The sequence below is a fragment of the Staurois parvus genome, unplaced genomic scaffold (genome assembly GCF_062004578.1).
Source record: "Staurois parvus isolate SC_StPar_1 unplaced genomic scaffold, SC_StPar_1.0 ptg000031l, whole genome shotgun sequence".
NCBI lineage: Eukaryota > Metazoa > Chordata > Amphibia > Anura > Ranidae > Staurois > Staurois parvus.
This window is the reverse complement of record NW_028317827.1, coordinates 16,505,039-16,527,298: the sequence shown is the minus strand read 5'-3', so window position 1 is coordinate 16,527,298 and position 22,260 is coordinate 16,505,039.

Genomic DNA, 22,260 nt, shown 5'->3' with positions numbered 1-22,260 from the left:
ATATATTAAAGGCTTGCTAATCCCAGGTATGCAATCATGGCTGTGTGGAGCATGAATGCATTAGTAGCAGACCTGTCCACAGTATGAGCTGCATTTCTGAATAACCATGATACTGTCCATGCTGCTTCACTTCTTGGTTCATTGTTATTGTTGCATGTTAATTGTTTCTACTACAAATCTGAACTGTTTTGACATATGCAGTACAACGGTGTTGATTGAACTTTATGTTTACTTCCTTTGTCTGTGCTGGGTATTCCTTGTGTCATGGTTCCTAAGTATTGTCTGTGAAATCATACTAGACCATTTCACATTGCCCTTGCACCTCTCCTGTAGCTGCGGCACCCCCTTGTCTCCGACCTCATCTTGTCACAGCACTTGGAAGCAGACAGGAGGACAGAACTCCTACTACAGATCCTGCACCTCTCTGTGCAGCTGCAGCACCCCTTCATCTCCACCTCCCCTGGTCTCAGCATTCAGCAGTCTCTGGCATCTGTTTCCAGTCCTTCTCTGATCCTCCTCCAGACTCTGCACTTTCTGTTTCCCAGCTCCCAGGTAAGGGGGGGTGCACTGTGATGTAAGGGAGGGTGGGGGACTTTAAACTTCTGATGGTGTGGGAGCTCTTGATATCTGATGTAAGGGGCGTGGGGTACTCTGAACATCTAGTCCTACAGATATAACCAGCCTTTTGAGGGCAACCATAAGGCTGATGCGGCCCATGATGAAATTGAGTTTGATACCCCTGACTTAGAGTGTCAGAATTAAGGGTTAAGATGTTTGTGCATCCAGAGCACATGCATCACTCAATGGCCCTCACAACACACAATATATGGTCCATTTGAGGGCCACAATACAAAGATTTCACCTCGATGTGATTGTGATTGGACTTCATTCACCAGATTCTTTAACATTAATCACTCCATGCACATTGAATGTTATACTTTTAAAATAAAACTTCTATAAATGGGTTTGTTTCCAAATGCATGGATGTGAATAGCCCTTTCCCAAGACAAAATTCTGTATATTTTTCAAGCATCTGTTGAAATAATAAATAAATAACTGAAACAGCTAAGTTGTCTAAATTAATTTAATATGACAACATGAATGTAACATGAATTATTAATTAAAGTAAATTAAATTACATGCTAGTGCCACAAACTATAAGCAATTAATTAAGGCTCTGAAATCCCTGCTGAGTATGTGTTGCTTCAATATATTTTTTTCAAGTATTTCAAATCAAATGTGATTTAGCCAAGACAGTGAATCTGCCCTTTGTTCCAAATGCTAAGCAGCAACCACAAGCACAGACTCTACTATTGTGCGTAACATTCACAATGACCATCGTATGACAAACTATTAAAAGGAAAAATGTGGCACCTATTATTTTGATTACTGTTCTAATTTAATTCTAAGGATATTGGAGGATAAAATAATCAAATTCCATCAAATTCGTCTTGTATTTTAATCAATTCTCTATAATATTATTCATATTATAAATATTCTTAAATATTTTATACATATACAGTTTATGAATATGCACATGATTTTTTGAACTTCTACATAATTTCACTTTAGACTGGAGATTGGCACCAACTACTGTGGAAAGCAGGCCTGGCGCAAGGCATAGAGAGGGTTAATTTTGGAGGACAGATACCCAACAGCCCTGCCTATTAAGCAGGTGAATGTCAATATACACTCATCTGCTAAAACCTAATGCTTGATGCTATACTCTGATTAAAAAGTGTTCCTCTAATTATTTTGAGCAGGGTCTAAATATATATATATATATATATATCATGTACTTTTGCCCAATAGGGTTGAATATTGTGGCAAAACCACCATATACACTCATCGGCCACTTTATTAGGTACACCTTGCTAGTATCAAGTGGGACCCTCTTTTGAATTCAGAATTGCTATAATCCTTAGTGGCATGTATACCACAAGGTGTTGGAAACATTCCTCCATGTTTTTGGTCCATATTGACATGAGTTACTTTGCCTAACATCTTGAACCAGTCTGCCCATTCTCCTCTGACATTAATGAGGCATTTTCATTCACACAACTGCTGCTCACTGGATATTTCCTCCTTTTCGGACCATTCTCTTTAAACCCTAGAGATGGTTGTGAGTAAAAATCCCAGCAGATCAGCAGTTTTTTAAATACTCAGACCAGGCCGTCTGGAGTCTTGCCACGTTCAAAGTCACTTAAATCCCCTTTCTTCCCTATTCTGATGCTCAGTTTGAACTTCAATAAGTCGTCTTCACCAGGTCAACTTGCCTAAATGCATTGTGTTGCTGCCATGTGATTGGCTGATTAGCAATTTGTGTTACCAAGCAATTGAACAGATGTACCTAATAAAGTGGCTGGTGAGTTTATGTAACATACTGTAGTTCCCCCTTCACACTTACTTCTCCAACATCAGTCAGAAACATAAGGAAATATTCCAAGGAGTAAGGTAGGGGTTCTCTACCAGTGTAAGTAAACTTTAAAGCTATGTTCCTGAGCAGTCACATTCAGGGAACCCTTCTGTAGGGTAGTAAAAACTGCTCTTCAGCCCTCCTCAGATAATGTGACTCCTAAGTCTTTTTCTCAAACTTGGGCAGACAAGGAAAGCTTGAACTCAAAGTCTGCAAAGAACTGGTTGTAGATGGAAGGGATGAGATGGTGTTGTGGAGACCTAGAGGCTCTATCTCATTTTAACCACATGCCGCCCAGCCACCGCATATAAACGGTGGCAGGGCGGCGCTCGTAGGCAAAAGCACGTTTTAAAACGTGTGCCTACAAAACAGGCAGGGGGCGCGCGCGAGGCACGCGCCCGCCCTACCTGTCCCACGGGTGTCAGCAGCGGGTCCCCGCCGCCGGGTCACGGCCGGTTTTTACCGGCCGTTTTCCCGCGGTAAACACTGAAACAGAGCAGGGCTGCATTGTTTACACACAGCCTGCCCTGTGACAGTTCGCCGCCAAGCTGCAGAGGGAGAATACAGTTTCTCTCCCTCGATCAGCTCCTCCCTCCCTCCCCCGTCCAGCACACACCCCCGCCCCCTTAGTAAAACACTCCCCTCACACAGTGAACACTAAAAACGTTAACCCCTTCCTCCCCAGTGACATTAATACAGTTTCAGTGGTTTTTTTTTACTGATCACTGTATTGGTGTCACTGGGGATGTCAGTGACCCCAAGTCAGCTCCCCCCCAGTGTCAAAATGTCCGCCTCAGTCCCGCAGTCCCGCCATAAGTCGCTGGTCGCCGTCATATGTCGCTGATTGCCGCCATATGTCGCTGATCGGCGCCATTATTAGTATAAATAAAAATTAAAAATTCCAGTATCTTTCCCGCCATTTGTAAACGCTATAACTTTCACGTAAACCAATTAATTTACACGTATTGGGTTTTTTTTAGCAAAGACATGTCGCAGAATGCATTTTGGCAGAAATTTATGACTAAATTTGATTTTTGCATTTTTTTTTTACTGGACATGTTTTATAGCAAAAAGTCCAAAATATTTTTTTTTTTCCTCAAAATTGTCAGCCTTTTTTTTTATAGCGCAAAAAATAAAAACCGCACAGGCGATCAAATACCACCGAAAGAAAGCTGAATTTGTGGGGGAAAAAAGGATGTAAATTTCATTTATGTACCATATTGCATGACTGCGCAATTGTCCGTTAAACTAGCGCAGAGCTGTATAGCAGAAAAATGGCGTAAATTGCAGTATTTATACCATAGTTTGTAGACGCTATAACTGTCACACAAAGCAATCAATATACACTTATTGGGATTTTTTTTACCAAAAACATGGAGCAGAATACATTTTGGCCTAAATTTATAACTAACTTTGAGTTTACTGTATATTTTTTATAGCTGAAAGTAAAAAATATTGTTTTTCTTCAAAATTTTTGGCCTTTTTTTGTTTATAGCATGAAAAATAAAAAGCGCACAGGTGATCAAATACCACCAAAAGAAAGCTCTATTTGTGTGAAAAAAAGGACGTAAATTTTGTTTGGGTGCAGCATTGCATGACCGCGCAATTATCAGTTGAATTAGTGCAGCGCCGAGTAGCAAAAAGAGGCCTGGTATTAAGGGGGGTAAATCCTCTGGAGCTCAAGTGGTTAACACTCACTCACTAATATATGATTGTTTACTACTATGAATCTGACAGTTGTGTATCACCAGGGGTACATCTCTTCCGGCACATCAAAATGCCCACTCAGATGATCCTTACTAATTTGTCTTCATCCGTTTCTAGCTTTTCATGGATTAGAAGATACACCATTATCACCTTGAGAATATTTATATTCATGTACTCTTCTGTTTCATATTTGGGACATTACATGTTTCTGTAACATATGTATATTTGACCTTAGTATAACTGCATTTCATAGAGAACTTCCTTTACATTGCTACCTGGTTTCATTTTTAAACAACTAGAAAAATCTGTGCTGTGGTTTCTGATATATTCAACAAAATATTGGTAACAAAAAAACTATTGGTAATTTTACAAACTGAGAAAGATGGAGACACCAGTGAAGACAACATGTGGCATATGCCAGGTGCTGAGACAAAAAGTGAGCGTGGCTACATTGCAATGCATAGAGAGCGTAACTTTTAGGACATGGTTTAACTTTAGCTTTAGTATCACTTTAAATAGTTATTTTAAGCCAAGCCAGGCCCAAAATAACTATTTCCATCATTAAGAAATGTGAGTACGGTCAGTGCAGTATAAACTGTGGTTATCATCAGCTACATGCAGTATACAGCGCTGTGTTCTGACAGCTGTACTGAGACTTTCTGTCCCACTCCCAGAGCAAAATAGGCACTGCTCAGCCAATCACAGGAAACCTTGTATTTGTATGAATTAATACAAGGCTTCCTCTGATTGGCTGAGGTAGAGACTGTGACATCATCTGCCCACCTATCCACCTCAGCTAAAGCCTTGTATTCATTTATAAAAATACAAGGCTTTCTGTAAATGGATGAGCAGTGCTCAGCCAGACTTAAATTTGTACTGGGAATTGGATGGAAAGCCCCATACCGCTGCCGGAACACGGTGCTATATACTGTATGTAGCTGATATCACACACAGTGCTGGCAGCTGCCACATTTCTTAGTGAAGAAAATAGTTCATTTGGGTCAGCTTGGCACAAAGTATTTACAGTGATAGTAAAGGTGGAGTAAGGCTTTTAACAGATAAAATGAGAAAAGTACAACTACTAGTGAGATACTGTGCTAAAAGTGACAGTCTCACTGACTCTAAACAAAATATTGTTGTAAAAAACAAAACTTTTATTACATAAACATTTCTGCATGCAAATATCGACAGATCTACCACTTTGTCTGAGCCTACCTTAAAGGAGAACTTCATTAAAACAGCTGGAGACTACTTAGAAACCAGAGTAGCCTGTTGATTCTCTCCCCTTGACACCACAAATTATTAGTGTTCTGAAGATTGTCTCTTTTCCTGTAAAAGCATTAGTGGCTTGCTAGTTCTTTACACTGGCCCCGAAGCATTAATGAGTGGCAACAATTACAAAGATAACCCGAGCAAAAGATCCAGCTGAAGCATCCAAGTTTGCACAAAAGTACAGCTACTGCTCTTTGGAGAAAATTCTCAGTCCTGGAGCCTCTCCACTATCTACATTGTTAATGATACCTTCTGGGATCTTATGTTGACCAAGTCTGATCCATGTCTCAAGCCTGTGATCAGTGTGGCACAGCAGATTCAAGAAGTCTTCATGTCCCACACATTTCACGTATCCCATGACCAAAAGCAAGGGATGAAGATAAATGCCTTTCCCACCCTTCTGAATAGGTGCCAAGATGATTAATAGGTCTGGCCCTTTAATGGTCTTGGCTGACATGCCATGTAAACTGGAACGGTTGGGAGGTATGGCAGGCCTACCTCCTGTATATTCAGGGGAGGACTGTCCTGGGTGGCAGGGAGGTACTTGCACCTTGGGCAACTGATAATAAAATATGTTGGGCCAGGGACCCCAAATGGAGTTACTTCATTATTCAGACATTGATCAGAATGAGATGCACAGTTCGTGACACATGGTGGGCATTATAAGGAAACTATATGCTCCCCTTTCAGACTTGAGATCACAGCTTCTTGCAAAGGGAAATTTTCCAGCCCCAACTTCCTTGGTGGTTTGAGATGTCATGTGACCAAATCCTAAGAGCCACAAAAAGAACTGATGCTTAAGGAAGGTCACAAGGTACACTTTCTTTGCTTCTTCTTGCTTCTCTATACCTCCACCTGATAATGCTTGGCCCTTGACGATCAGTGCAGGATTAAACTCTGTGGAGGACCCTAGGCAGTTGAAACCTATGTACGTAGGCTGTGCCAAGATTTTTTACAAGCTGACAGCTGAAAGAAGCTGAGCTTTTAAGAGACAAACTGCAATGTGAACCTAAATTTAGGAATTTATATACTTTAAGTTGTTATTGGATACATTACATTAATACAGTATTTTCTCTATAGAGTCTTTAATGCACAATTTTTGTTTCTTTGAATTGATTAATTAATTATCTTTTGTAAACAATTTAGGAAGGCATCATTGTAATTATGATCCACTGTCGCAGGGTCCTTAAATGGTGTGGGACCCATAGGTCTATGCCTACTCTGCCTATTTGGTAATCTGACCTGTTGGACACCAAGAGTATCATTGTAGGGAGGAGTATAACATTGTGGGGAGTCATTTGTTCCCTTATAAGCTAAAATAACTTGCATTTTTTAGGCAGTTTGGTGGTGGTCTGGAGAATGGTGGAAGCACAAGGAAAGAAAATATAACTTTATGTAGTCTTTTTAAATTGAACCAATCACTTTGCCTATTATGGGTAAAGTACATGTTCACTTTCACTCACATCTACGCCACATCATATAATTTAGTTTCAGAACCTATACACAGTGTATGAGTCAAACACAGGAGCAAGTGGTATGAGAATATTGGGAGACTAGAAATTGAAATCCGATAGCATTGAATACTGCTACAGTAAAATACTACATTTTCATCATTAATGGATGACAGAAAACTGAGATGAGTGTAATTTTAACAACTATGCTAGAAAATGGCCTGAATGGCAATACATACAGTATATCTGTTTCTAACTGTGTGGCAATTACATCCTGTATATCTATTTTTAACAAAACTGGAATTATACCTTTAAATTAACCTATGATGATAATAATAACGTTAACCTACTTTTATACGTACCCTGCTGTCCTATTGCCTAAGGTATTAGCAAAAGCTGTTTAATACATACCTCTCCTGATAAAAGTGATGCACTGAATTTCCTCTGTTAGCAGGTAGGTTGAAAGGTTACATACCTTAGGCTATAGGACAGGGTTGAGAGGGATTGTAAACTATATTAGGCTTATTATTAGATGATAGGTCTACTTCTAATCACAAACTGTTCAGCTATCACAAAGGTAGTATGAATGTGATAGCTTTTTAAGATTTATTACAAATATTTATATAGCACTTTACATAGACAGTATATTGTACATTCACATCAGTCCCTGCTCCCAAGGAGCTTAAAATCGAAGGTACCTAACTCACATTTATACATATATTAGGGCCAATTTAGAAAAGAGCCAATTAACTTGCTACCAGCATGTCTTTGGAATTTGGGAGGAAACACACGCAGGCACAGGGAGAGCTGGCAAATTTCAGGCAGGTTCAATGCTGGGGATTCAAACTGACAACTCAAGTGCTGAAAGGTGGCAGTGCTAGCCACTTATCTACTGTGCAGCCCATATATAGGTCTAGGCCTGCTAAAAATTTCATTGAACATTACAAACTTTACTTAATGGAAAGAATATAAATATATTTTAAACTGTTAACATAAGAGGATGTCCATGGTATTAGTTACTGCTTTTCTGCCTGAGCTGCTATAAAGCAGCTTCCTAGCTACATGGGAATATGTCATTATATAAAATCTTTAGTGTACACAAAGCATGAGCTCAGTAATTTCTTTATTTGCACTACAGAAGTTGTTGACCTTTATATTTTATACCATATTGAGCTTTCTTACCTATTATTTAAATTGGTCCTTGTTTGCTAAAAGTCAAATATTGTCACTGTAAATACATAATTAGAGCAAAACTTAGCTGTAGAGTATAGTAACCAAGGCATGTGTGCTATATCTAGGGTTGGACCTGTAGGAGTGTGATCCTGGGAGCAAAATACTGTATTTGTCATTGAGTGCTCCTTTGCACTAGCAGTGGTGGTGTTAATATCCATAGAACAAGCAGTAGTGAGAGATGTGGGGCTAAGTGCAGGTGGCGGTGTGCATAAAGCCTAAGTTCTGGCTGTTCAGGCACACATATTGGAACTTTAAAAGTTATCTGCATGTGCAGTGACATCACTTTCTGTTGTTGCAACTACACAACAGCAACATCAGCAAAAAATTAGGATGTACCCTGAAGAATCCAGGGCAGGCCACAATGGCTCACCCAATACAGAAAGTAGACCTTTTGACCAACACTGGGAACAAGCAAAGCCATATTAAATCTCCTCCTTCTATTCCAACTTCAGCTGAATTCTGCCATGGCCAGTTCTCCATTAGGGAACATCCTGGCAGGAGGCATAAGTACAGTGAGGAACAGAAGTATGATTCACTCTGTGATTTTGCAAGTTCTCCCACTTAGAAATCATGGAGGGGTCTGAAATTCACATTGTAGGTGCATTCCCACTCTGAGAGACAGAATTAAAAAAAAAAAAAAAATCAGGAAATCACATTGTATGATTTTTAAACAATTTGTCTTGCACTGCTGAACATAAGCATTTGAACACCTGAGAAAATCAGTGTTAATATTTGGTACAGAAGCCTTTGTTTGCAATTACAGAGGTCAAACGTTTCCTGTAGTTCTTGACCAGGTTTGCACACACTGCAACAGGGACTTTGGCCCACTCCTCCACACCGATCTCCTCTAGATCTGTCAGGTTTCGGGGCTGTCGCTGAGCAACACGGAGTTTCAGCTCCCTCCAAAGATGTTCTATTGGATTTAGGTCTGGAGACTGGCTAGGCCACTCCAGAGCCTTGCTATGCTTCTTACGGAGCCACTCCTTGGTTATCCTGGCTGTGTGCTTCGGGTCGTTGTCATGTTGGAAGACCCAGCCATGACCCATCTTCAATGCTCTGACTGAGGGAAGGAGGTTGTTGCTCAAAATCTCACAATAAATGGCACCATTCATCCTCTCCTTAATACAGTGCAGTCGTCTTGTCCCCTTCGCAGAAAAGCACTCCCAAAGCATGATGTTACCACCCCCATGCTTCACAGTAGGGATGGTGTTCTTGGGATGCAACTCATCCTTCTTTTTCCTCCAAACACGACGAGTGAATTTTAGACCAAAAACTTCTACTTTGGTCTCATCTGCCCACATGACTTTCTCCCATGCCTCCTCTGGATCATCCAGATGGTCACTGGCAAATTTCAGACGGGCCTGGACATGTGATGACTTGAGCAGGGCAACCTTCCGTGCAATGCATGATTTGAAACCATGACGGCGTAGTGTTCTACTGACAGTGACCTTTGAAACGGTGGTCCCAGCTCTCTTCATGTCATTGACCAGCTCCTCCCTTGTAGTTCTGGGCTGATTCCTCACCTTTCTTATCATCAGTGGTACCCCACAAGGTGAGATCTTGCATGGAGCCCCAGTCTGAGGGAGACTGACAGTCGTCTTTAGCCTCTTCCATTTTCTAACAATTGCTCCAACAGTTGATCTATTTTCACCAAGCTGCTTGGCAATTGCCCCATAGCCCTTTCCAGCCTTGTGGAGGTCCACAATTTTGTCTCTGGTGTCTTTTGACAGCTCTTTGGTCTTGCCCATGGTAGTAGTTGGTGTCTGACTGACTGTGGGGTGGGCAGGTGTCTTTAAAGAGCTCAGACAGGTGCTACTAAGTTAGATTAATGAGTGGAGTAGAGGTAGACTTTTTAAAGGCACGGTAACAGGTCTTTGAGAGCCAGAATTCTTGCTGTTTCTTAGGTGTTCAAATACTTATGTTCAGCAGTGCAAGACAAATAAATTCTTTAAAAATCATACAATGTGATTTCCTGAATTTTTTTTTTTAATTCTGTCTCTCAGAGTGGGAATGCACCTACAATGTGAATTTCAGACCCCTCTATGATTTCTAAGTGGGAGAACTTGCAAAGTCGCAGGGTGTTCAAATACTTCTGTTCCTCACTGTATGTACCAGCTGCAATACAACTCGAAAAATTAGAAAATCATCTAAAAGTTCATTTATTTCAGTGCAGCAACTTAAAAGGTGAAACTAATATATGAGATAGACTCATTACATGCAATGCAAGATAGTTTAAGCCGTGATTTGTCATAATTGTGATGATTATGGCTTACAGCTCATGAAAACCCCAAATCCACAATCTCCAAAAATTAGAATATTGTGAAAAGGTGCAATATTCTCGGCTCAAAGTGTCCCACTCTAATCAGCTAATTAAGCCATAACACCTGCAAAGGGTTCCTGAGCCTATTATGAATTTATTACGTAATAGAATGCTGAAGGATGGTTCAGAAAGCATCATTATAGAAAACTAGGCAAATCCGGTATACTGTTTTGGCTGACCTGCAATTCCATGGGGTGGGTGAATGGTTATGTTTTCAAGGACCATAGAGAAGGTAAGATAAGCCTCCATCATTATGTTCACCTGCTCCCTATAACTCTGGTCTTCACTGTTGCTCATGGTGATGTTGCCCTTGATTGTGCTGATAAAGGAGTAAAGATGCACTGGATATTGGAAAGGGATCTCCTTGGGAGTAGAGGTGGCACATGCATGGTCAGGTTTGTTGGGTAGAGCATGAAGTCTATAGAAGTTACTATGGAAGATAGGGTGCAGACCCTAAAGTCTTGTGCAGTTTTTCCCATGATTAATCAGGTAAAACATATTTTCAAACCATTTTTCTAGGTGTCAGTCTTCATTTGACAGTTTCATGATGGGGGAAAATGGAAGATGCATGTACTGTATCTCCACCAGCTCTGTTTGGTCGGTCAACAGGTGTGATAAGTTCTACTGCATGCCCTTTTGGAGTACAGTTGCAAGAAAAAGTATGTGAACCCCTTTGGATTATGTGGAGTTTTGCATGAATTGGGCATAAAATGTGCTCTGAATGTCATCTAAGTCACAACAATAGAAGAACACAGTCTGCTGAACATAATACTACACAAACATTAGATGTCGCCATGGTTTAATTGCACATAACATGTAAACATTCACAGTGCAGGGAGGAAAAAGTATGTGAGGCCCTAGCTTAATGACTTCTCCCAGAGCTAATTGGAGCCAGGAGTGAGCCAACCTTGACTCCAATCAGTGTGATGATATTGGATGTGTTGCTGACAGCTGTCCTGCCCTTAAAAAGCACACACCTGTTTTGGGTTTACTGGTTTCAAGAAGCACTGTCTGATGTGAACCATGCCTCACAGAAAAGAGCTCTCAGAAGACCTACGATCAAGAATTGTTGACTTGCATGAAGTTGGAAAGGGTTACAAAAGTATCTCCAAAAGCCTTGCTGTTCATGTGTCCACGGTAAGACAGACTGTCTACAAATGGAGAAAGTTTAGCACTGTTGCTACTCTCCCTAGGCGTGATCGTCCTGTAAAAATGACTGCAAGAGCACAGCGCAGAATGCTGCATGAGGTAAAGAAGAATCCCAGAGTGTCAGCTAAAGACCTACAGAAATCTCTGGCACATGCTAACATTTTTGTTGACACATCTACAATAAGGAAAACATTAAACAAGAATGGAGTACATGGGAGGACACCACGGAGGAAGCCATTGCTGTCCAAAAAGAATATTGCAGCACGTTTGAAGTTTGCAAAAGAGCACCTGGATGTTTCACAGCACTACTGGCAAATTATACTGTGGACAGATGAAACCAAGATTGAGTTGTTTGGGAAGAACACACAACACTATGTGTGGAGAAAAAAAGGCACAGCACACCAACATCAAAACCTCATCCCCACTGAGTTTATCAAGACATTTTGCAGGAAAACGTATGACCATCTGTCCGCCAAGTGAAGCTGCGCAGAGGATGGGTGATGCAACAGGACAATGACCCAAAGCATACAAGTAATTCAACAAAACAATGGCTGCAACAGCACAGAATACGTCTTCTGGAGTGGCCCAGTCAGAGTCCTGACCTCAACCCGATTGAAATGCTGTGGCATGACCTTAAGAGAACGATTCACACCAGACATCCCAAGAATATTGCTACACTGAAACAGTTTTGTGAAGAGGAGTGGTCCAAAACTACTCCAGATCGTTGTGCAGGTCTGATCTGCAACTACAGGAAACGTTTGGTTGAGGTTATTGCTGCCAAAGGAGGGTCAACCAGTTATTAAGTCCAAAGGTTCACATATTTTTTCCTCCCTGCACTGTGAATGTTTACATGTTATGTGCAATTAAACCATGGCAACATCTAATGTTTGTGTAGTATTATGTTCAGCAGACTGTGTTCTTCTATTGTTGTGACTTAGATGACGTTCAGAGTACATTTTATGCCCAATTCTTGCAAAATTCCACATAATCCCAAGGGGTTCACATACTTTTTCTTGCAACTGTAATTGATAAAAAAAATAAACTGTTAACACTTCTATTTCTGAAAACAATCTTAATTTATAGCATTTTTTTCATACATGCCTGAAACTTTGCACAGTAGTGTATTTCTACTTAATGCGGTTCTGGTGGGATGGAAATGTTAGATAAGATTGTCCTTACACTTGCTATATAGTAATATATTATGAAAGCGCTAATATATGTACATACAAATTGAAGTAAAGAATGCTAGGAGCTATGCACTGCCACAGGACGTCACTGTTAGGCTTGTATTAACAAGTACTTCTATATGGATAGTCCACAGAGATCAATTATCCCTCCCCTCCCCCAATAACAGTGCTAACGGGAAGATATATTGAACATGTCATATGTAACAAGTACAATCTCTAATTGCTAGCACAACATTTTTTTTGCATACTTGTCACACTTAAATGATTCAAATCAAACAATTCTTGATATTACACAAAGACAACCCGAGTAAATACAAAATGCAGTTTTTAAATGATAGCAATTATTTTATACAGTGCTGCACTCCACTTCGTCTATCCATTATTACTTGAAAATATATACTTATAAAAATACAATACTCCAAACAAAAGAAATTATGTGCACAATAAGCAGAAATGTCCACTTTGAATCTTCTTTGTACCAGAAAATTAGTATCCACTTCACAATAAACTTTAGGATGCCATCACCTCTATAGTGCCACGTGTATGACCAATGCTCTCCACCAGATGTGTTCTTACCTGGCTCTTGTGTGCCTCGTATAGGGCTCCAGATGGTAATCCCACATGGATGGATGCAAACCGTCCTTTAAAAAGCTGTAGTGTTCTCCTACTTTACTTCTCCTCCACTCAGCAATCCTCCTCACACATAGATATGGAAAGTGAGACCATCAAACATAGTGCTTTATCTTTTTTAAAAACTATATATTATTAAAAAACTTCCAGTATAGCACTTACGTTTCACAGGTGCCTCAGCGCACCCCATTATTCCATACAGTGAAATTCCAATAAGAACCAGCAAACTAAAACATAGCTGTCACCAGTGCGAAGTTACCATACTGTCTCATGTTCCGAGCATCGTGAAATCATCAATGCCCCTCCCCTACGCGTTACACCACTGGGTCATGTGGCTTCATCAGGGGGGAAATGATTGGATGGCACTACGCTCCAGTACATCTGTAAAGGATCGATGACATCACAATGATGGAAAGGACCAGAGCAAAAACAACAGAAACTCCTAAAATCTTAGGAGGATGATCCTGTAAATACTTATTTTCCTCTGTGACTTTGTATTTTTTTTACAGTAAAAGTTGTGAAAATGCTGGATGTACTGTTGCCTGTACTGGATGCTTCTTCTGCTCTTGTAGCAACTCATTCTATAATACCTATGGGATCTTCATCACCTTCTGAATTATCAAATGAATTTGCATCAAATTGGGCAATCAGATACAGTATAATGTGTGGTGAGCTTTAGGCAATCAAGCCATAAACTCAGATAATCCCATGCAATCTAAATGCAAACAAGATCTATCCAGTATGTATGCCCACACAACCCAGGACATCTAGGAATGCTTCTTCATTCAGAAGGCATACAGCATAAGAACAACAACAATCAAGCATTTGCGATAACTGGCAATGAGTCTTTCACATTGTTGTGGAGGTATTTTGGCCCACTCTTCTTTACAGAATTGCTATATTATTTGACAGTATTTTGCCTCATCCATTCTTCCTTCTATCCTGACAAGGGCTCCAGGCTCCAGGGCTGCAGAGAACCCCCCATAACAGGATTTTACCACCTCCATGCTTTACTGTGGGAATGGTGTTATTTGGATGAGGAGCTGTATTGGGTTTCCTCCAGACATATCATTTAGTGTTGAGGCCAAATCATTAAATTTTAGTCTTATCTGATCATAACACCTTTTTCCATGTGGCCTCAGAATCTTCGAGGTGCATTTTAGCAAAGCTCAGTCTTGATTGCATGTGGCCTTTCTTGAGGAGTGACTTTTTTCTTAATATTCTCCCATACAAGCCACGTTTGTGGAGAATTTGTGATATACACACAATGACCACTCTTTGTCATAAATTCCTGCAACTGATTCAGAGTTGCTGTAGGCCTCTTGGTAGTCTCTCTGACCAGTTTCCTCCTGGCTCTTTCATCCAGTTTGTAGAGATGTCCTGATTCAAGGAGGGTGTCAGGGATCCCCGCGGCGCTGGTCCCGGCGCAGGAGCAGTGCGCCGCTCTCTGCAGGGACGTGGGCACCAGTTCCTGGCCGACCGCGGCATTCAGGCTTGCGCATGCGCAGTAGGAACCGCGGTCGCGCGCCGGGCACCAATGACAGCGCAGGGCGCGATATTTAAACGGCCATGAGCTGTCATTCAGTGCCTTCTGGTCTCTTCTGCATACCTGTACCTGTGATCCTGTTTCCTGTAAGTTGCTGACCCGGATTGGACCTGACCCTTGCTGTATTCTCCCGCTCTGACCCCTGGCTTGCCTGACCTCTCTCCTGGATGCCCCTTACTAGATCTGACCTCCTGTTGCTGACCTGGCGTGTGACCCGACTATTCTCTGCCCGCTGCTTTGTACCGCACCGACCCCACTGTTACCGACCCGGCTTGTCTGACCTTGCAACTGCTCATCCATCCATCCATCCCACCGGGGTCTCCCGACCTCCTCACATCAGGCTCTTCCCCGTGGGAGCCCCTGGCGAATACCCCTACCACTGACAGGCGTACTCAGGAGCCACGACCTGGTCTCAGGGTACTCCAAGTCCATCCCCACCATCCGGGGGTCTGGTGAACAAGTACCCTGGGGCTTAGACTCCGTGCCCTGGGAGCGCCTAATCAGTGGAGCGCTAGTGGTACCGCCAGGCGGTCCCTTACAGAGGGTCTGTGTTGTACCAAATACCTTCCACTAGACTTCACTGTGCTTCTAGGCATTGATAAAGCCTTTGAAATGTTTTGTCCACAACTTTATCCTGGAGATCTTTTGACAGTGCCTTGCCACCCATAGTTGATTGATTGCTTCAGTTTCACTATCAGGGACTGAAATGCTCCAGGAAAGCTCTTTTCATGCTGAGCTAATCAAAATGACCACAGCTGATCACAGCTGAAAGTCAGATGGCTTTGTGTGCCATTAAGAAGGTGATTAGCTACACCAGATTGAGTTTACAAGTCCTTTTTAGGAGGGGGGTGATCCTTTTTCCAACTCAGTGATTCTGTTTTTGATTTGTTTTATTTTTTCCTGGAATGTTGGTGTTATATCTTTAACATAGATGTTATAAGTTGCACAACTGAATAAAACAAAAACTGCGTCTGTCTTCATTTCAGACTTCAAAGCAACAACATTATTTTAAAGGAGGGTAATTCTTTTCTGTACCCACTGTATATGAAGCCTTTACAAGAACAACTGTTCTTGTATGTTTTGCACTACTTCAGTAAAGACTGGTTATTGTTTCTTTAAATGCTTGGTTTGAAGTCTCTCACAGGGGTGCAATGCATAATGTATCTAAAGAAGAGGGCTTATATCAGGGGATTGTAGGTAAGAACAGACACAGTGTATTTTAGTCCAGCATGTAGTTTGTTGTCTAGTGTGAGATATATGGTCGTTGCTAGGGACAACCATGTATGTATTATTGCTATGGGTAGCCAACCAGACTGGAAATGTGTGCCGGTTACTCTAGTGGTGAGTGGTTGTTGTGCTTGGCCCCTTCACTAGCGATCAGTTCCCAACATTCTGTGGTCATATTTGCAGCACAGTGTATTTGGAAACCTAGCCTGGAAGTCATTGGAGAGGAGAGAGCGTTGTAGAAGGGCCCCTTGGAGAGAACAAGCATGTAGTGAAGTGCTTTCCCTGTATCCAGTAGCAACAGATGGACATGTCACTGGGAGTGAGGTCACAGGAATTGCTGTGTTGGTGGACGCTGGTATAGGTTTTGTGGCGGGGTCAGATCTAGCTGGTCTTATATGGGGGTGCAGTAAAAAATGTCAGGGGGGCAGCGGGTAGGAGGTCAGCAGGGCAGTGTGCAAAAACAGGAATCAATAGCAGAGTATGCTGGGGGTCAGCAGGGCAGAGGACAGGGTTTAGCAAACCAAAGGGCAGGGATCAGCAGATGTAGGGCAGTGTACAGGGGGTCAGCAGGGCAGAGGAAGGTCGGTCAGCAGACTGGAGGACAGGGGTCAGTATGGTAGTGTATTGCAGGAGTCAGTAGTTTGTAGGCCACTGTACAGGGGGTCAGCAGAGCAGACGACGGTAAGTTAGAATGGGGAGTGGACAGGGACAGGGGTCAGTAAGGCAGTGTACAGGGGGTCAGCAGTGCGCAAGACATATGTTTTTAAAGGCGAACTTAGCAATATGTACACTATAAACAATATGTAAACATTGACAATATTAACAATACTCAAAACAAGTAATCTGACTGGCTTTACAATTAAAAAGTCAAAGCAGGATGACAAAATGTGAGTAAGACTGGAATTATGAAAGACATGGGGAACCCTGGGAAAGAACAGAAAAATAAGTTATGTGGCTTGCTAGTGGGAGGGTCTTAAAGGGGGAGTGAAGAGAATCTGTGACTGCTGTATACAATGCACTCCTATACCACAGTACTCCTACCCACAAAATACTAAATACTGTGCCACAACTGACAGTCTCAAAGACAAAAACCTCAGGACAAAGGAGCATTTTTTTAATTCAATGTTTTTATTTCATATTTTTTTATGCATACAAAAAAGGATATTTTTTTCTTTGGCGGTCATACATGGATCAAAATTCATCTGCTTCAGTATGGACCAGTTGAATTCCGATCCATGTATGTGGCAGACTGGTTGTACAGAAGTCAATGTAATGATCGACTTCTGTACAATCAGCCTGTAGGAAAATTTCTCCACGATCAGCACTGATAGCTGGCAGCACTGATCAGGATATCAGGGGGCCGAGAAGAGAGGGAGATTGAGGGGGGCAGAGAAGAGAGGGAGATTGAGGGGGGCAGAGAAGAGAGGGAGATGGAGGGGGGAGAGAAGGGATGGAGAGGGGGAGAGAAGGGGGGCAATGGAAGGGGGAGAGAAGGAGGGAGATGGAGGGGGAGAGAAGGGAGATGGATGGGGGCAGAGAAGAAAGGGAGATGGAGGGGGGCAGAGGAGAGAGGGAGATGGAGGGGGAGAGAAGGGGGGTGATGGACGGAGGAGGGAGATGAGGGGGCGGGAGAAGGAGAGGGAGATGGAGGGGGGAGAGATGGAGGTGGGGAGAGGAGGAGGGAAATGGAGGGGGGAGAGAAGGAGGGAAATGAAGGGGGAGAGAAGGAGGGAGATAGAGGGAAGAGAGATGGAGGGAGGAGAGATGGACACGGGAGAGATGGAGGGAGATGGAGGCGGGAGAGAAGGAGGGAGATGGGGAGAGATCAGCTGTAGTGCAGAGCTCAGTTCACTAACCCAGGTAGATCTCTGCAGGCTCAGGTAGAAGGATCAATCTTGCAGCCACGATTTAGTTGTCGGCTGCAGTGCTTGACATTTCCCACCCACACATCTTCTCAGGCTCAGCACTGGTTAGGAATTGGAGTGTGGGTGGGGCAGACAGGAGGAGAGGGGCGGGAGGAGGCGGTGTACATCGATCTTGCAGTGTACATCGATCTCCTCTTCCTCCTGTCCATGCAGGGAAGGGGAGGGGGAAGTGTGCTGTTTGTGCTATGTGAGCAACTGCAGACAACTTCTCTTGGATAAAGTCTGCCTGGGGGGGGGGGGGAACGCAGCTGAAATTTTGGGGGGGGCGTAGCCCACCTCATCACCCCCCTAGATCTGGCCATGTTCTGCGGTAACGGTTCCTAAATGCTGCACTACTGGGGAGTGATGTTCTCTAACTGTAATGGTTTCTTGAGTGCTTAGTGCTAACAGTACAACAGGTTAGCCCCAGGTTACTAGAGGGTTAACTATTAAGTTGCTGCTTGCTTCTAAGGCTGGCCATACATTATACAATTTTCTTGAGATTTTTGGTTTAGATTTACCAAAAATCATATAATATGAGGTCAAACCTAACAACACTTTCAATTGTAACCAATTAGGCAGGCTCTTGTACTACATATTTGAAGGTAAATCTAAAGGAAATTGGACAGAAAATTATAGTGTATGGCCAGCCTTAGTCTGGAGTTAGGCCTTAATGCTGATTCCATATGACTGCAAACTCCTGCCTAATGTTTAGGCAATTAGCGAGTGTAGTTCTTAGTGTCTCACCAGGGCGCCTAAGACCCACCAACAGGCTATCCTACGATTGTGTTGGACATGCACTGTTCAGAATATGTACAGTATGTTGGCTCTGGGCAAGCGAAGATGAAGGTCATGATGTAAAGAACTGTTCATTATGCTTTTTTCAAAGTAAAAATGTTAAAAGGCTGAACATGTGGACATTCCTCATCTCTGGGGGAGGGCCTCAGGAAAGGAGAATGTAAGTGACTTAAAATAGTGCAGTTTCTCTCTGTTCCAGGCATGTGTGAGTACCCTACAGTATCTCATTCCCACCAGGGGGATGATGTAAAGGGCTCCTGGTTTTCATGGCCATTGCTGGCGATGAATCAGGGGCCTGCTTAGAGACACACACTATCAGGCAACCACCACTCTCAGGAGGCCAGGAATGGCAGCTGCCATGATTCTCTGACTACAGGTCTCTGCAATAAATTTGCACTGAGAAAAATATGTGTAGTGCCTCTGCTAACCTTTCCTTCTGAAACATGTATAAAATGGGCATTCTGGCTGAACTCTGATGTTGCTGGTTGTTTGGTTGATCCAGGTCATTGACTCTTGGAAAAGTTGGAAGCCAGAAAGAGCCAGGCAATTAGCCTTTTCAAAAGGAAGTCAGCAATAGCAGCCATCACTGTTCTCTCTGTAAGGTTTCCTTTTATAGTTCATCTATTTTAAAGAATTATCCTATCTTCTATTAGACCAGATTGCTTCATTAACTTGGCCTCGTTATCTTTCCTATGTTGTTTACCTGGTTTAACTCAATGCTGGCTTGTCTGACAGACACATCTGTTTAATATGTATAGTCCTATTGCATAATAAACCTTTCTCCTCTTTACTTAGCAGGCTGTTTAAATAGCACCACATGAATGTCTTGGCTTTTTCTGTCTTGGGAGATGAATGTAATGCTGGTAAGAGCCTGATAAACATATTCACCAAGGTTTATCTCCTGATGAAATGATTTCTGGTTTTACACTGGTGTGAATGTTCCCTGATAATTTCATTTCTGGCTCAGTAGACTGTCACTAAGGATGAGCTGCAAAGACTTGGAAGAGAAGGGAGAAAAACCAGCCCTGAAATACAATAGAATCACTGGCCAGGATTCAGCTAGTATTGTGGGTTGTGCTATACCAAAGAACTGTAAGTATGTTCTAAGCCCAGTTTCCCAAACTTTTCATGCTGAGGACCATATTGTATGTTTTACAAATATTATCAGGCCAAAAATAAAAAATAATTTTGTAAATCAATGAATAATAAATGTAAGAATACATGTTATGTTTATACCATGATTTGATTCATGAACTTCAGTAAAACAAAGAAATTCTCTCCTTATATCCAGGTCATCAGAGTCCACCTTACATCAGGGTCCTCATCAGGGCTCCCCTACATCAGGATTCTCACAGAGCCTGCCTTACAGCAGGATCATTATTTGAGCCCCCCTTATATCAGGGTCCTCATCAGAGCCCCCCCCCTCCTTATATCGGGTTCTCACCACAGACCTCCCTATATCAGTGTCCCCACCAGAGCCCCCCATTACATCAGGATGCTTATTAAAACCCTCCTTAAATCAAGGTCCTCAGCAGTAGAACCACACCTCCCAGGATTGGTGGCAGCAGTGACTGCCTAATTACTTTACATTGGCATGTACTGCTGTAGTTCAGTGGTAGGTTTGACAATGTGGATTGCAATTTTAGTGGCAGAATATCAGGGTTGTCACCCCATCAAAGAAAGTAACTGGACAACTGGAATTCTGGCAGGATCATCAGGTATGTCCCTACCACATCACACCTAATATTGTGTGCCTGTGAACCTGGTTCAATGACCGTGGGATTAATGTGCTTGATTGGCCAGCAAACTCGCCTAAACCTGAACCCCATAGAGAATCTATGGGGCATTGCCAAGAGAAAGATGAGAGACATGAGACCAAACATTGCAGAAGAGCTGAAGGCCACTATTGAAGCATCCTGGTCTTCCATAACACCTCAGCAGTGCCACAGGCTGATAGCTTCCATGCCACGCCACACTGAGGTAGTAATTGCTGCAAAAGGGGCCCAAACCAAGTACTGAGTACATATGCATGCTTATACTTTTCAGAGGTCCGATATTGTTCTATGTACAATCCTTGTTTTATTGATTGCATGTAATATTCTAATTTTCTAAGATTGTGGATTTGGGGTTTTCATGAGCTGTAAGCCATAATCATCACAATTATGACAAATCGCTTGAACTATCTTGCTTTGCATGTAATGAGTCTATCTTATATATTAATAATATATAGTGCAGCGCTGGTGTATCAATTAAAAATGAACATAATTAAAATAATTAAAATGAGTACAGATGAAAATAGTTCATAAAGTCCTTCCACAATAAAGTGACCATAGGTATGTGAAGGTCTCCTCCTTATTTAGGTGACTGGTATCAAACAGAAAAAATGCGCACTCACCGACCGCACATTTTAAATGCGCATGTGTACACTCTTATGCGGATGACCAGCCAGGCATGCAGATCCTAAGGACACATGGACCATCCCTCTCAAATACTGACATCGGCCTTGGGTGCAGTAATATACCTCCAGGTACAGAGAGCCCTTTCGCTCCAAAAGATAGGCAGGCAGGGGTCCCCCTCCTGGTTCCAGGTACCCCAGAAATGGTAGATGCAGATCTGAAACCCTCCAAAAAGAGGGTCAAAAAAGAGAGAATGCCAATAGTGTAGTAGGTTCAAGAACTTTATTGGATCAACAGTAGTTAAGCCAGGGTTGCATGTGCACACAAATACCATTAGCCGTCAAGCAGACTGGTAAATATGAAAGGTAAAAACATGTACTAACCCGGCGAGGATCAAAGACCACCGGACCTCCTCGTGGTCCCAGTGGTCAGGAAGTCACACTTGCTACTGGCTCCTCCTGAGGCCTTTCGTGCTACAGCACTTCATCAGAGGGTTGGATGCCATTAGCAGTGTGACAGAAAACTTCCCTACTTAAATGCGGTTCGCGCATGCGCGAAAATCCCGCTCTATCGCTCAGAATCTAAAAAATGGGACCGCGCATGCGCGAACGGCCTCCATTTTGCCGTGGATCGCGGCTGTGCAGAATCAAACTGCGCATGCGCCGCCCGATCGCCGCCATATTGCCATGGATCAACAGACAGTAAGCTGTAGAAAACGGCAGCAACTGTCAGGGGGATGCATACAAAGCAACTGTCGGGAGAATATATATGTGGAGCACCCAAATAAGTGCAGGTTCCCCATGATTAGTGACAGAGAAGGGGTGAATGGCACCATCAGAGATCCATAAGCCCTTTGATCTAAACATAGATCCTCCGGTCTGAATATATGCCATCCGTTCTAAACCTCCACCCCCAAATAGGTGGCCAAAATATAAGCCACTAATTATGTTGCAAGGGCCAGATACCCCTTATTACACTAATTGCATCCATGGCATAGGAGCTAAACCGGTACCTATATGCATAC